This window comes from Anser anser, assembly GCF_964211835.1.
Source record: "Anser anser genome assembly, chromosome: 3".
Classification (NCBI taxonomy): Eukaryota; Metazoa; Chordata; class Aves; order Anseriformes; family Anatidae; genus Anser; species Anser anser.
In genome coordinates, this window is record NC_139722.1 from 91422427 (window position 1) to 91436830 (window position 14404).

At 39.5% G+C, this 14404-nt stretch overlaps 1 long non-coding RNA gene across 3 annotated transcripts; it reads right to left on the reverse strand.

Annotated features, from left to right (window-relative positions):
• Positions 1-4628: 4628 nt before the first annotated feature.
• Positions 4629-10105, reverse strand: LOC310897175. 3 transcript variants are annotated; one of them, XR_014582115.1, is made up of 4 exons: positions 9749-10105; positions 8691-8841; positions 8120-8212; positions 4629-5475 (listed from the first exon to the last, which is right to left on the reverse strand). It is a non-coding gene; the product is annotated as an uncharacterized lncRNA (long non-coding RNA). The 3 variants fall into 3 exon arrangements; XR_014582116.1 differs by having other exon boundaries at positions 4629-5083; positions 9749-10104; XR_014582117.1 differs by lacking the exon at positions 9749-10105 and adding an exon at positions 9603-9742.
• Between the last annotated feature and the right edge of the window lie 4299 nt (positions 10106-14404).

Sequence of the window (14404 nt, forward strand, 5' to 3'; positions counted from 1 at the left end):
ACATTAATATTGTCTACCATGAACATGGGTTGAAACTATTACTTTTGAGTTTGTATGGACTGTAGATGAATGCTATTCCTTTGTGAATTCAGAGCATGACAGAGACTTCAACCTCAGATTTATGCACCCTCTCCAGGGGTGGAAATAATAACAACCTCACAAGAGGCTACTGGTTTGTTAGTGCCCTAGAGGTTCCCAAGTAGTTGGAAGGAAGATAAAGCACTAGTTGCATGATGATGTTAATCTAGCCCGACTACAAAAGTCTCAGTCCTCAGTCTCCATCCCCAGTGCTGGATGCCATTGTCACCTTTTCTCTTGTGCCTTAGTCCACATTGTGCAGCCCCATGGTGATCAGAGTGGGAACCAGCTCCTGTTGGAAAGTGACTTCTGCTTTTTATTTACAGGTCTGTTTTTTTTTGCTTGAATCCATTACTCGGTGTGGTTTTCCATATGGCTGGATGAAGGGAGGCGGTTGGATCAGGTGGACAGCAGCTACATCTTCCTTTTCAGCAGGAGTCTGGACCAGTGGTAACTTAAAGGGTGTGTATAACCATAATATAAAATGCTTCCTTATTAAGTTTCATATCAAGGACATTCAGGGACAAAGGAGATAGTTCAATCTGAGTCAAAGCCAATTTGAGGTATAAAACAAAGTAAGTCTGTAAACTTTATTTTATATTTATAGAATCATAGAATCATAGAATATCCTGAGTTGGAAGGGACCCTTAAGGATCATCAAGTCCAACTCTTGACACCGCACAGGTCTACCCAAAAGTTCAGACCATGTGACTAAGTGCACAGTCCAATCTCTTCTTAAATTCAGACAGGCTCGTTGCAGTGACCACTTCCCTGGGGAGCCTGTTCCAGTGTGCAACCACCCTCTCTGTGAAGAACCCCCTCCTGATGTCAAGCCTAAATTTCCCCTGCCTCAGCTTAACCCCGTTCCCGTGGGTCCTGTCACTGGTGTTAATGGAGAAAAGGTCTCCTGCCTCTCGACACCCCCTTACGAGGAAGTTGTAGACTGTGATGAGGTCTCCCCTCAGCCTCCTATTCTCCAGGCTGAACAGGCCCAGTGACCTCAGCCGTTCCTCGTACGTCTTCCCCTCCAGGCCTTTCACCATCTTCGTAGCCCTCCTCTGTACACTCTCCAACAGTTTCATGTCCTTTTTATACTGTGGTGCCCAGAACTGCACACAGTACTCGAGGTGAGGCCGCACCAGCGCAGAGTAGAGCGGGACAATCACCTCCCTTGACCTACTAGCGATGCCATGCTTGATGCACCCCAGGACACGGTTGGCCCTCCTGGCCGCCAGGGCACACTGCTGGCTCATATTCAACTTGCTGTCTACCACGACCCCCAGATCCCTCTCTTCTAGGCTGCTCTCCAGCGTCTCATCGCCCAGTCTGTACGTGCAGCCAGGGTTTCCCCGTCCCAGGTGCAGGACCCGGCACTTGCTCTTATTGAACTTCATGTGGTTGGTGATCGCCCAGCTCTCCAACCTATCCAGATCCCTCTGCAAGGCCTTTCCACCCTCATTCGAGTCCACAACTCCTCCAAGTTTGGTGTCATCAGCAAACTTGCTCAAAATACCTTCTATTCCTACATCCAGATCGTTTATAAAAATATTGAAAAGTACCGGCCCTAAAATGGAGCCTTGAGGGACCCCACTGGTGACCGCCCGCCAGCCTGACGCAGCCCCATTTACCATAACCCTTTGGGCCCTGCCCGTTAGCCAATTGCTCACCCATCGTATGATGTTTTTATTTAGCTGTATGGTGGACATTTTGTCCAGTAGGATCCTATGGGAAACCGTGTCAAAAGCCTTGCTGAAGTCCAAAAAAATCACATCAGCTGGTTTCCCTTGGTCCATCATACGGGTGATCTTATCATAAAAGGAAATCAGGTTAGTTAGGCAGGACCTACCCTTCACAAACCCATGCTGGCTGGGACCAATGACTGCTTTTTCCCCCAGGTGCGCCTCAATAAGTTCAAGAACCATCTTCTCCATGATTTTACCAGGCATTGACGTGACATACCAGGCATTGACATGAGAATTTGCCTAAATCTGACCTGTTTCAAGGGTATATTCAATGTGACTTGTGATAAGTAAGGCATCCTTCATTGGGTGTGGTAACTCATTAATAGCATGCTATCCTACAACCTGTGCAAGACAACCAAGGACTTGATAACACAGGATTTCTACATAGAGGAGTTTCTTCCCTAATGCTTAGCATTGACCACAGGTCCTGGTGGCATGTAACACAACAGTGGAAACAGTACGTGAATGCTAAGGATCTCCAACAAAGGTCTAACATCTATATGCAAAATAGGATCATTAATATCTTTTTGATTAATGCATATTTGTAATTATATACCTGTATATGACAGCTTTATATCATTATATATTTCAACAGCTAATTATATTTTTAAAACAAATAAATAAATGGATTATAAAGTAGGTTAGAACATACAAAGATGACATGTTTTAGCTGAGGGTAGTCTTTCAGGTTTAAACCCAAATGAAGCATTTCAGAAATAAGCAGTGCCATGTCAGTCCTTATAGCTCAGTTGCCAAAATATATGATCATAAGGAAAACAACCAAAATGATGAGGATCCTGAGTAATCATCTGACTTATTTTTGCCTATGTAATGCTCTGCTCAAGGCAGATCACAGTCTTTTCACAGTCTTGCAAAGGTGCATTTGTACTGGAGAAAATAATAGAAAACCACACTTTGTTTCTTGAAAAATTGGAGGATTTAGAGTTATTTTGGATCAGTAGCAAAACAAGGGAACAAAGTGATTGAGCGCTTTGCTTGAAAACAGATTTAAATTCATACACCCTTTTTCTTGAACCCTGCAAACTTTATTGTGTCACTGAAATTCAAACTTTTTTTTTGTTTGTTTGTTTTTGTTAGCTGCAGGTCTTTTGATCCTTCTGTGACAGAAAACTTAGTCCTAGAGTTAGAGACAGACATAGAAAGAGGAAAGACAGAATGGAAGCAATATCATTATGTGAATGGTGCTGTGAAGTTTAATGGAGATGTCAGGATTAATCAAAAGAAGACAGAAAATATGGAGAAAATTAGAGTCACTGTCCAATAGTTAGATGATGAAAAATTACAAAACATCTCCTACTGAAGTCAACCACCTTCACTTTTCTGAAAAAGAGAAATTGGGTTCCAAATGCTGAGGGAGCCGAACATTCACCTAACTAATTTAGAAGCCAACAAGTAAGAAGAATAACTGTATTATGAGAAATCAGTTGGAGCTGTGCAAACTGAATGATTTGAAATGTTTGTGGGTAGATTTTCAAAGGAGCTCAAGCTTAACAAAGCCTTCAGCTCACTCTGCTTTTGATAGGAAAATGGCATTTTGAAGGTGGCACATTTCAGGTTGCCTTAGTAGCTATGGGCTATGAGGTGCTGTTTGCATCCTCCATGGTGAGGGGTTGTACACAGCAGTGCTTCCCATAAGGATACTGGGAGGCTTAGAGATGTGATTATGTCCTGTACAGCAAATTGTTCTTATTGAAATACTTGGTGAAATAAGAAATGTTTAGCATCATTTGGAGGATGCAGAGTATTTTCTTCCCTCCATCCCTACAGGCAGGTGTACAATGGGTGGAGTAAATAAGCTCTCCTTTTATTTGCTTATTTCCCCATCAATGTAGCTGCCAAACTAGTGTGTTTTCCACACCATCCCACAATTTTCCCAAATATCAGGCAGCAATTCAGATCACCTTTTTGCGGCCACAGAGTGCCAAAACCAAGTTAAGTGGGGCACAGTAGAATACAGCATCTTTGTGCCTTCCTCATCCCTTCTCACCACCTGAACAGTACTGTTAGAGTAAAGCACACTGTAGCAGGAGTAACTCAGGTAATTCTTTTTATAGGACTTGAGCACATGAATAAAATTATACTCCTCATATGATAATACTGAAGTCAGTGAGACTATCACAGGAACCAAGTTTATTGACTTGGAACGGTTTTGCAAGTCTAGCTCCAGAAAGCAAAAATATTGGTATACATGGATATTCTCAACTGGAAGGGACCAGAAACTCTGAAGCAATATGAATCAAGATCATTTCTGCCCTGGCAATCAGCTATCCTGGTGGTACCTCTAACATAGAATGGAGAACTTGCAAAAAGAAAAAAAAAAAGTCTGAGAGAAAGAAACTCTTAAACAAAGCTGCTGTATGGGCTTTGCAAAGAAAGAGTTTTCTGACAGCTGCACTCTCTGACTTCATTAGGGAATGTGTAATTGACATAATAAGAATAATCTATTTGTTTTCATCTTAGAGAGGTTTAATGAATGACATTATGTTAATAAAGATGAGAAAAGCAAGCCACTAAACCCTGAGCTGCTGCAGGGGCTGTCTCCTGCACATCTCCTGGCACTGCTGCAGTCTTGCTTCCTGCTCCCTGGGAAGGAGACTGTATTAGCAAGCATGACTGGAGCAGGGCTTGAGAAGTCAACCTTCACATGACAATATAGCTCTTCTCATCCAATTATAGCGAATAAAATCATTGAGGCTGTGGATGTTTGAAGACTGAGCTGGTGTTTTGACTTGTTCAGGGAGAAATTATTCTCAACTTCTACTTCCCATTCCTGTCAGGTCGTCCAAGTTATTCTGTACCAGCAGTGATGTAAATGATAGGAGAACGGGACTCGGAGTCTATAAGTGATGTTTTTGGGATATTCATCCTGTATGAACTTCTCAACAGCCTCATGCAGCCTTAGTCAGAATTGCAGAAGTACAGGAAACAAGCATAAACAAGCTTAAAAAGTTGCACAGCAGTAAGTATTATCCTCTTTGACAACTGGGAAAACTGGGAGAAAGAATATATAACCCAACATACTCAGATGTATCCACTATTTTTGATTACAGTATTTTTTTCTGTATACCTAGTAAACAGCTGAGGTCTGGTTACTCTTCGCTGTTGCAGGATCACCTGGAAACCTCATGCCTGATTTTGCATGACACAGTCCTTGTGTGTCCAGCTTGTGATCCATGTGAGCTGCTTGTTCTGAGGTGCTGGGTCCTTAATTATCTCGATGTGTTTCAAGAGTGCTCAGACTTCTGCACAAACAAAGGAATGAGTTGTTGGTAACCACTTCAGGGTGATACCCCAGAGTACTCTGCTGTTTCTTATGAGTTTAAGATTTCTTGAAGGGAAAAGTTGAGAGCTTATTAAGTCAACAGAAAAAGCTGGAAACATATAGGTTTAACCTGAGTACTGGTAATACAGATCCCTGACAGTTTTGTTCTAATCAAACTATGGGAAAATCAATAATGAGACAGCAGCTGATCTCAAGTCAAGGCACTGGGCTTGTTGGGGGTGGTGCACTAGAACATGCTGTTAAGTGAAGAATGTTTCCAGTGCTGCTGCAACATATGTGTTTGGTTCAGCAGAGCTATTCATTCCTCCAGTCTGCTTGGACTCTGCTCTGGCTCCCCATTCCTTGCCCTGTCTGAAAAAGAACTGTTATTGACCAGCTACACTCACGAACAGCAATTTATTTCATTGATGTTATTTCATTTTCGTACCCTCATAACTGATTTTTGAATCTGTTTTATGGATAATTATTATGATCCTCTATTCTCTACATACAGAAATAGCCAAATATTATGGTAGATTTTGATGCACTGCTTTTGTGCACTGTAATCATCATTTTACAGTCCTTGTCACTATTCCCGTTTAAAAAAAAAAATAAAAATTGTTCTTGGTCTGTTTTTTCAAGGATGTGTTCTCATGGCGGGACTAACTTGAACAGACTAGGAAGTGCAATTTATGTAACGATTCAAGGATAAGTTACCATCCACAACACATGTTTTTCTGATATTCAGATCTCATTGTGCCTGGACTCTGATACCCACAGATCCTGCTAAGCTGTGTTGTGAAGGAGAGTCTGAGCAGGTGTGATGGAGACAATGTATAGGTAGGTAAGAGTTCATGTCAGTCTGGACTTAGATCATCTGGGTTTTGGTTGGTTGGTTGATTTTCTTGATGGGAGAAATACAATTGCTATATGTGATTTTACTTACACTAAATGGTGCCAAACCACTCATATTAGGAATAGGTTAAGTGGCAGTCAGACTAACTGCTGCAAGACATTACTTTAGGGCAATATTGTTATAGGTGGAATAAATTGTCATCTTCATACAGTCACGGTTCCCACTGAGACCATCTGCAAGGAGCTGACTGAAAATCTCTTGTTCTCCTTTCATACTGCGCTGGCATTGACAGAAATGTTTGCGTTTGCCTGCTATCTATCCAAATTTATCAACCTCAGGTAAGAAGTCATGCAGTCCTTTTTGCTGTTTTATGGCCACACAACATTTGAATTGTCTAAGACTTTGCCGTCCAAGGCACAGCAGTGAAAGAGAATCAACTGGGTATTTTGTAGATATGGAGGATCCACATGATTTGATGATTGGATGCTGCATACGTTCTCTCTCTTTCTTTCCCTGTTTGTTACATACTGGGTTACTTGCTGTTGTATGTCTTTTCTCAGGTGGTAGCTACTAGCAATTAGCCTTCCCCTGGCTGAGAGCACTGACCTTAGAAATAGAGCAGTGCAATTCACTGAGCAAGGGAGAAATGAGTTTGCTGACAGCCATTTTGATTAGTGAGGTTGTCATAACCACCTACCAGAAGGGGATACCCCAGTTCAATTGCAAAGTAATTTGCTTCAGGCCTTATAGCTTGCTGAGTTCTTCAAATGTCAAAGAGAAATTAAGAATAAAGCTGCATTAGTCTGCAAAAGTATGAAGTTATTGGTACTATTAGCATTGCTATTGCTGGGTACTCTTTGTGAAGCCGGTACAGGTACACATTTGTTACTTATGACATGTACTTTTATCACAATAGATCTGCATCTTTACAGATAAAGCTGAAAGCTAGAAGTGAATAATCTAGACAGATTTTGTACAAAGATAGAGAATGGTGGTTTCACATATAAAATTAATATATGCCAGCGAATTACAATGAGCTTAAGTTTGCTGTAATCAAGAACCTTAAGTATGAGGCTCCAGGTCAACTTAAAGCAGTGACTGGGCTGGCTAAGATGTTATAGGGATATAGATGCTGACAGTTTTATTTATCAGGATAAGCATGTTTACTGAACCTGAGTTTTATATATTAAAGCAAGAATAAGAGTGCAGAATGACGTCTGTCCTGGTCTGGAATATGCAGCCATAACATTGGTGAATATTTGGACTGCACAAGTAATCACACGTCAGTAGCTGTAAGAGTTGTACAGATCAGTTCTTAGGTTCATAACAGCATCCCAGTGAGCAACTCATATCCTTTGTACTTAAAACATCACCTTTACATGTGGCCTGCTACGTCCATCAAAGTAGTGAGTTAAAGCAAATATAACTGAAGCCAAGGTGTTAGAAGGGAGAAGACTGAGAAGAAAAGCACTTGAAGATATTGGAAGAGGTTAGCTCTACCTCCTGAAGAGTTCATGCTAACTTTATGCATCACATTTCTTTCAGAGGGTTCAAGGTCTAAAGTCCCCTTTGTAGCATACTAACTAGCATGTTGAGCATGTTCTGTGAAAACAGTCTATGGCTGTACACTGTCTCTACTTTCATCTCCAGACTGCACACTCATCCTATATGTATATTCACCTTCTTTGATTTTTACCTGTGCACACCAGTTCTGCTGCCTCCACATCCCTTTATTTATGAAAGCTTGCTGCTGAGCCATGTGTTTTGGTGCTCATTAAAAAATATCCTGGGTGAAGTGCATGTTCCAGCACTGACAGAAAGTATAAGGTAAAGGGAGAAGTGCAATTGGGATGTTGGGGAAAGATTTGTTGGGGAAGAAAGCATGAGTTGTTAACTATAAATTTGCATACACCATTTTTCTTTCTTATCTATAAAATTCATACATAAAGTAATGCATTCAGTTTTACACTTACACTGAAAAAGATGAGGGAAGGAAAACTATATATGAGATGGGGCAAGAAAGAGGGGAAGAGAAAATTAAAATAATAAATTACAGGCGTGATGGGGCTTTATAAAACACTTTGTAGTTAGCTTGCTGTCAGAAAGCAGAAATCATTGGCCAGAACCAACAGCAGGTAGCAAGGATCATATCTGCCTTACCTTCTAATTAAAATTTCAAGCAAGCAGCTGAAATGCATGTTCTCTGTAAGCAACTGGCAATGGTGTTTCAAGGGCTGTCTGATGAGATGAAAGCTAAGAAAGGATCAAAGGAAGTTCATCTGAATTATAGTACCATCAGCCCATCCAATCAGTTAGTCATTAGTATTATCAAATATTTGTGTAGTGGCACCGTGCAGTGGCATCACATTAAGGCCCTGTATTTAACAGGAACTCAGTAGGTATTACCAATTGCATGAGGCAATCCTTGTCCCAGAGAGGTTACTGTTATAATGCATAGACAGAAAAAAAAAAAAAAAAAAGAGAGAGAGAGAGAGTGAAATGAGCACAAAGAGTTGAAATGAGCCGAAGCAATGGTATTTTCTATGACAGTCAGAGAGGATCAGAGGGACAGTCAGAATGGAATCCAGAATTTTAAATTTGGAATCCTGTGCCTTAGGTACAAGACAGAACAATACATGTTGGTAAACAGTGCTTGCTCATGATACTCTTATAAGTGTTTTCAGAAGCAGCAGTGACTTAAAGACAACAGAGAAAATCCCAAGAATGTTACCTGTGAGAAAGTTCAGAATTATATCCATCATGCACGTGCAGAACTATTTTTCTTAGCTCTAATTTTTGTTCTTGCATGGGAAGATCTACCTTGAAGCAGGAAGATTTATCTGGCTTCTGTAATGATGCAGATAGACAGTAAGGCTCACCCTCTACAAAAAAAGGCCAATATTCAACAGCATGTGTTAAAAGTAAACATTTTAAAATCAATGTTATGATAATTTCTGTAAGAATAGTAAATAAGCTAAGGAATTTTGTAAACAGCTTATGTTAATACATAATAATTCTTGAAAAAAAATATATTGCTAGAGGGCTGCTGTTTATATACTTTATATATGTTAAGAGACAAAAAGGAGATAAACAAAGGAACAGTAGACTAGTTAAGCTGATGTCAGTGCTGGATAAGATAATGAAACTATTAATTTGGGGCTTTGCTAATGAGGTATTAAAAGTAAAAATAAAATTAATACTAAGCAATTTAGTTACATGGAAACAAGGCCTTGTCAAACAAATTTTAATCTTTTTTGCAAGATTATAATTCAGGTTGATTAAAAACAACACTGTTGGTACAGTGGATTTGTTGAATTTCTCTAAGGCCATTAGTACCACATGACATGTTGAGGGAAAAAAGCAACGTATGTGTGTATATCTATATATATACATAATATATATATATGTGTGTATATATATATATAATAAAAAGGCATAATTTAAGTGAATTAAAACCCTTGCACTATCAGAGCTGAAAATGCAGAATTTGGTAAGGATCATCAGCAAGCAAAATCTTTACTAGTAAGATAATTTACAGGTGCAGCTCTGTTTATTTAGATTGGTTGTTTTGGCATGTCTTCCTGGTAAAATGTGCCAGTGGTAAGGAGCCTGCAGAATGCCAAAATTCTGAGAATGCCCTTACATTTAATAACTTTTTTGAAGTCCTCTGTCGTGACACAGAAGGTGAAATTCAATTTACGTAAGAAGAAAAATAAAAACCAGATACCATTTAAAATACACAAAGGTACAGGATTCAAATATGACACAGAAAGTATGAGAAACCCAGACCTTTCCAGAAGAGCAGCTGGGGGCCATGTGGGATGTCTTCTAGAAATCAGAACAGCACGGCACTCCCATGTTTAGGCAGGAAACTCCTACCAAAACTAATGTTTGTCAGCTGGGGGTTTCTCTCCCCAGGCATGTCTCCTGCTTGCAGCTTCTGATACATCACTTGCAGTTTCACAGGAGGAGGTCACAGGTACCTGGAGGTGTCTGACATTGAGTCAGGCTCTTGAAATTCTCAATGTGCCAGAAGAGACAACCCGCTCTTGGGCAATCTTTAAATTAATATAAGATGAAAATATTTATTTATTTATCAAAATGCAGAGGCTAAGGAATGAGTCGTTTTATTTTGGGACATGGAAAAATGAGGACAACAGCATGCTTTGTAGAAAGGCTTTATCCTAGTATGTTTTTCAAGTGTTTTCTACATTTTTTTTCCACCTACAGTCTCTCTTAAGAAGTTAACTTGAGGTGGGAGTTAATGCTTTAGACACGCCCCATCCTCAGGCTCTTGTACCTTTCTTTTGCCTTGTCTGTTTGGTGGTAGCTATTTTGTTGAATGGCATGACCTCTAAAAACAGATTTGAGGTATTGGGGTTACTTTTGTAGTGGTGTGGTGAAGACTGTTTTACTTGTTGATTTGAGTTGCTCAAAGTGCACAGTGCAGAAAAATGAGTTTGGCCAAACAAAAACAAAAATGTGAACAAAGAATTTGGGCTGCAGCTAGATGGAAGATAGTCTTGGAAAACATTGGATTAGAAAGATGGTGTATGAGTAATAGGTATGTCCCAGTTTTGCTATTAAAATATTGCATCTCAGTCTGGGGCCCACACTTCAAGAGAAGTGTATATTTTAAGGAATTTAAAGAGAGGAAAAAAAAAAATAGTAGGACTGGAAAAAGTCTTCTCATGTGAGCTTCAAGAAATTTGATCTATTCAGCTTATCAAAGAAAAGATTGAGGGATTACCTGATCATTTTGTCCAATCTTTAGACATGGAAAACTGCGATAATAATAAGATCTACAGTCTTCCAGACAGAGATATAATGAAATCCAATTTGCTGGAAGTCAGAAAAATTCAAGCTTGAAATAAAACACATTTTTGAACATTAAGGGCAATTAAACATTGGAAGAATTTCAATGGGAGAGGTGACAGATATGCCAGTGCCTGAAGTCTTTCAGACAAAACTTTAGGTTTGGACACCCTTTAGTCCAGTCTCTGGAAAAAATATGCTATGGGAATTTTTTGAACTAGATGATCATAGTGGGTCTTTCTTACTACAGAACACATATATTTATGAAAAGAAGGAAATGGACCTTAACATTCCAAGAGATCCTAAGCTACTGAAAAAATTGTCCCATCTGCAAAATGAAGAATACTGGAACAACCACATGAAAATCTGTCCTTGGAGGAATGCATGACTATTCTCTCAGCACAGATTTTTTTAGATTGCCTCAGTAGATGTCAACATAGCATATTTCCTCTCTTCTTGATAAGTCTAGCCTTGGAGAGGAGTAAGGATAAGGTCATTTGAATAACAATCTCAAGCAATGGAGTTAACACCTGTGTTCCTGTATCTGACTGCATGCTCTGGCATCATACATTCTATACACTGTCAACATTGCTGTTCAACAAATGCCTTTTCTCCTCTTGGGCAATTAATCTCCTGTAATTATCTTCATTCCCTGTCATTGATTCTGTTTCCAGAAATACTAAAAAGTAGCTGAACGTTTTGGTGGTCCTTCATTCTTGAGACAGAGAGGTCTCAAGGTCAGAGAGGACAAGGTCAGAGAAAATTTGTGTTGGCCTCAGAAAACATTCTGATATGAAGAATACTCAAGCTGTAGGGGTATGGGTCTGGGGGAGAAACATCAGATGTAAAGGAAAAGGCTCAGGAGGAAATCCTGGAGGAGTGCCTATAAGAAGCAATAGATAGGGCTTACTATGGAAAATGCAGTAGGAGATAATGTTAGACATAGTAAGAACATGAAGATACACAAGTGGAAGGAAGAGTTTCTGTGTTGGACTACCATTCATGTTTCTCCTTTTCTCCTTCTGAGTTCACTTGTACTTGGTTCTTGGTTAGTAAGAAGATGAGAGGTTCAAGCTATACACCTGTATCTATATTTGGATTTCAGATCCAAGTTTGTATTTCAAGTGTTTTCAGTGCTAAGGACATTCAGCTGTGATGATATAGTTTACTGTGTTTACATGGGGATGACTATCATGACTGAGAGCTAGATTTAAGTTTGGATTTCATATTACTTCTGCAAAAAAATATGAACTACTTCTGATGTTGCATTTAAAATATCTTCCCATATATTTGACTGAAAACTGTGTTTTATGAATACTTGTATGTAATTTCTTTAAACATGTTGAAGGAAATTAACAATGGAGAGCTGGAGAACTTTTTAGGTAGACAATTGACAGTACAACGGAGATTGATGAACAGTTCTGGGAATTATATTGTTTGCTTTTGATCTCAGAAAATGTTGATTAAATTTGAAGGAAATGATTCTTCATTATTTTCACAGAAATATATTTCTGGAGCAGCTTCAAGATTTTAGCTGCTTTTAGATTTAAATACTGCATCTGTGAGCGCTTGCTGCAATGTTTTAATTTTGGGTCTTTTCATCAGGCTTTGTTAGCTCTATACTGGTCTGGTGATCCTCGTGCTCTAAAAGAGTGCTTGTTGGTTTCTTCTCCACAGCCTTTCTGAGTTTGATGTTAGTTAGCTGCCCATCACCAGTACTTTTCCTCGAAACAATGATTGCCCTGGAATCCTAGCTAGCTGCCTCTAAGTAGAGATTTGTACACTCCTAAGCTGTGTGTCCTATATCTTGGTTTCCATTCCTTTTCACATCAACAATCACAACTCTCTAAGAGCCCTGTAGCAACTCAACTAGAAAAGTAATATTAGGAAAACATTCAATATCACAGAGGCAGCCCAATGGAAACAGAGACAAGAGAGGAACCTGGGATTGATTTTCATTCTGTGGAGTATCCATCAGAGCTTGTATTGCTTAGTTCATGAAATCTTGCCCTATAGACTTCAGTCAAATTGCCCCATATTTGCATCTTTCTGTAGTAGTGAATATAAGACAGAAAATCTGGTCAATTTTATTTTTTGCATTGGAGGGCACTTTGATTTCTTATGATGAATGCATTTTTAATGCATTGGGCAAATGAGTGAACACTGATAAATGATAGGTATGCATGGCATGGGTGGATGGATAGATAGAAAGCCAGAGGAATGGTATGAATAGATGGATGAATAGATGGATGTATAATGCTGCACATACTGAGAAAAAGTGATGACTATGAAACTGTATGAGGAAAAACTGTGAAGTTTCTATTACAGTGACCTGAACTTCTGCCCTTCGTGTCAGTTTAAACAACAAAAACAAGATACTAAAAGGAAGTATCTCAATTACAGGCCACAGCAACTTTGAAGAAAATGTGCTGATTTCAGTAAAAGCAGCTGAAATACCACCCCATGTGGAGGAGGGTTTTGGCACGGATCCTGCAAGCTGTGGGTAGAGAGTAATTGCCAGCAAACTTTGCTCCTCCACAGAAAGATAAAATAAAATGTAGTTTAAGTATTTAAAAATGCATTACTCTTCTTATGTTTTACACTTAAAGGGGATGTTGACAGGTATGGAGCACCACAGAGAGAAGTCTTACCAGCACAATCAGTGCTAAGTGGTTGTGCTTTTTGTTTGTGTTTCCATAGTTCTGGTCTTTCTTTTCCTTGCAGCAGGGTAAATTGATTATCAACTTTGTTTTGATGACTTCCTTCTTCCCTACAAAATCAAGATAGTTCTTTCATGCCATGATTTTTTTCTTTTTTTCCCTGCAAGTGTGAAGCTATCATTCTTCTTCAGAAAGGCTTTCAATTTTTACCTTAATGACATACGCCTTTTTATTTCAGGGGTGAAGATAAATCAGTCCTAATTTTAGCCAGACATGCTGGGCCCAGAGATGAAAAATAGGAGCTTTGGCCAGACATGTGAATTCCTCTGAAAACTTGCTAACTTTATGTATTCTCTGTCACATTCAATTTTTTAAAGTAAAATTTCAGCCTCCTTCACTGAAATGTACTTAAACATTTAATCTTCTTCATCTTTAACAATCATCATTATTTCTACAGCAAGACTAGAAATCAAATTACTTTTGAGCTTGAAAAAGTAACTTTACTGTTTTCAGGTAATTCAGACGCGGTAAAGGCTTCACAGAATCACAGAACAGCTGAGGTGGCAGGGGACCTCTGGAGCTCCTCTGGTCCAATCTCCCTGCTCAAGCAGGGCTGCTTATAGCAGGCTGCCCAGGACCATTTCCAGATGACTTCTGCGTATCTCCAAGGAGGAAGTCTCCACAGCCTCTCTGGGCAACCTGTGCTAGTGCTTGGTCACCCTCATGCTAAAAATGTATTTTCTGACATTCAGGTTGAGCCTCCTGTGTTGTGCTCATTGCCTCGTGCTTTCAATGGGCACGTCTGGGAAGATTTTGGTTCCATCTTCTTTTCAAACTCCCTTCAGGTATTTATATACCTTGATAAGATCCCTGCCCTGAGCCTTCTCTTCACCAGGCCTAGCAGTTCCATTTCCCTTAGCCTATCCTCATACGAGAGATGCTCCAGTCCCTTAAGCATCTTCATGACTCA